General features: G+C 47.1%; 1 non-coding gene across 1 annotated transcript; it reads right to left on the reverse strand.

Moving 5' to 3' along the window:
* Window positions 1–1,147: 1,147 nt before the first annotated feature.
* LOC130313894 (U2 spliceosomal RNA) lies at window positions 1,148–1,338 on the reverse strand. Its single transcript, XR_008861736.1, has one exon. It is a non-coding gene; the product is annotated as a U2 spliceosomal RNA (small nuclear RNA).
* Between the last annotated feature and the right edge of the window lie 461 nt (window positions 1,339–1,799).

Raw genomic sequence — 1,799 nt, forward strand, 5'->3', positions numbered from 1 at the left:
AAACCCATTTCCACCTTTTTTTCCCTTCTCTTCCTCTTACTTTTTTTTCACGTTTTTTTACGTTTTTCTCCTTTTCGCCTCTTTTCTGGGCGTATTATTCTTCTTTTTCTTCTTTTTTTTCGTCTAATGCATACCCCATCAGTGCAGCAATGCTTATTCAATACCGCCAGCAGATGGAGACACTGGGGGATAATTTTCTAAGGATTTATACTGATTTTTCCTGTCTGAATTTGTCGCACAGAAAGTTGCAGGCCAAATATGTGTGACATTTCTGCGACTTTAGCTTCTAGAGCATTTTTACAACATTATACATAGGTGCTGAATACATAAAAAGCGACTGTTCAGCGACAGACAAGTCGCATCGGCTGAAAGTAGGCCAGAATGTCAGTCCATGTTGGAGCAGGTTTAGATACAGTCTAAAGTATAGATCTCAAAGTCTGTGCACAGAATTTAGCAAGGGCCTCGCACCTTCTGATGCATCAGGTAGGTGCACAATAGCATAGCCTAACCCTCTGTACTTTGGTCTATATTGATGCGGGACATAGACAGCCAGCTGATGACCAATCCATTAGTGCAATGGATGGCTGGAAGCATTTGTCTTTGCCTTTGCAATACCACAGAAGCAATGCATGGTCAATGTACAGCAATGACACACCTGTGTGAACAGCCAGGAGACCCCCCCCCCCCCCCCCCATGTTATGTTACATAGTTACATAGTTAGTACGGTCGAAAAAAGACATATGTCCATCAAGTTCAACCAGGGAATTAAGGGGTAGGGGTGTGGCGCGATATTGGGGAAGGGATGAGATTTTATATTTCTTCATAAGCATTAATCTTATTTTGTCAATTAGGAACATTCAGCACCCACCCGCTATCAAGGCAGCTGCCTATCATGTCATGCCCTACCTGCACAGGTGTGCTGGCTACTCAAATGATCCAATTAAGGAGGCCATTTAGTCAGCAGCAGCAGAAGTCCTGTGCCTGGACGCTCCAACAGCGGCCAGACACAAGCAGAAGCAGAAGCAGCAGCAGCACCACCTTTTGTTTTTTGGCTGCAGCAGCAGCAAGGCCCACAGGGCTGGCTAGCTGGCTAGCCAGCAAGCAGGTAGCAATGAAAGTAGGAATCTTTCTTTTTAACCCTGTAAGGGGGTGGTGCACTGTACCCGAAGATACTGCCATATCGGGTCAATGCATAGGGCGACGGAAGCAAGCTTCGAAATCGGCCCCCGTTCTCAAAAATCCATTTAATATATGGTCCCCAGATAGGGGACGTATCAGATATTAAACTGATAAGAACAGATACTACACTTGATCTTAGCCAAAAGGCCGAGAAGCGATAACCGTGAAAGGGGCGGGCCCAACAAGGTGCCCTTCATGGGCACTATCACTGCTTGCTGTCAGGGAGGCTGCCAGACAATTTTCCATGCACACTCTGGGCTGGGGGGCAGTCAACCACCAGTACACACAGCAGAACCTAAACCCATACCATTATTGCTAAGCAGCAAGACAGGGGCCCATTGCACTCCCACGGGGCCTTTTTAAATGCAATCCATAACCCGGATTTGCCAGGAACCCTTCTTACTCCTCCTACTTGCATGTGACACTGGGCTTAGGATCTGCATAGGAAACACACACACAAGCACACACCTACCTTTGTTGCCTGCAGATGCCTCCTTGGCTGTCCCCAAACGGTATCAAACCAACACCCACGGGAAGCTGTAAGCATAGAGGACATGCCTGCACCCCATTGGACTTACCTGTGTGGGTTAAATCCGGGTTATTTGACAACCTATGGCGGT

The sequence above is a fragment of the Hyla sarda genome, unplaced genomic scaffold (genome assembly GCF_029499605.1).
Source record: "Hyla sarda isolate aHylSar1 unplaced genomic scaffold, aHylSar1.hap1 scaffold_1789, whole genome shotgun sequence".
NCBI lineage: Eukaryota > Metazoa > Chordata > Amphibia > Anura > Hylidae > Hyla > Hyla sarda.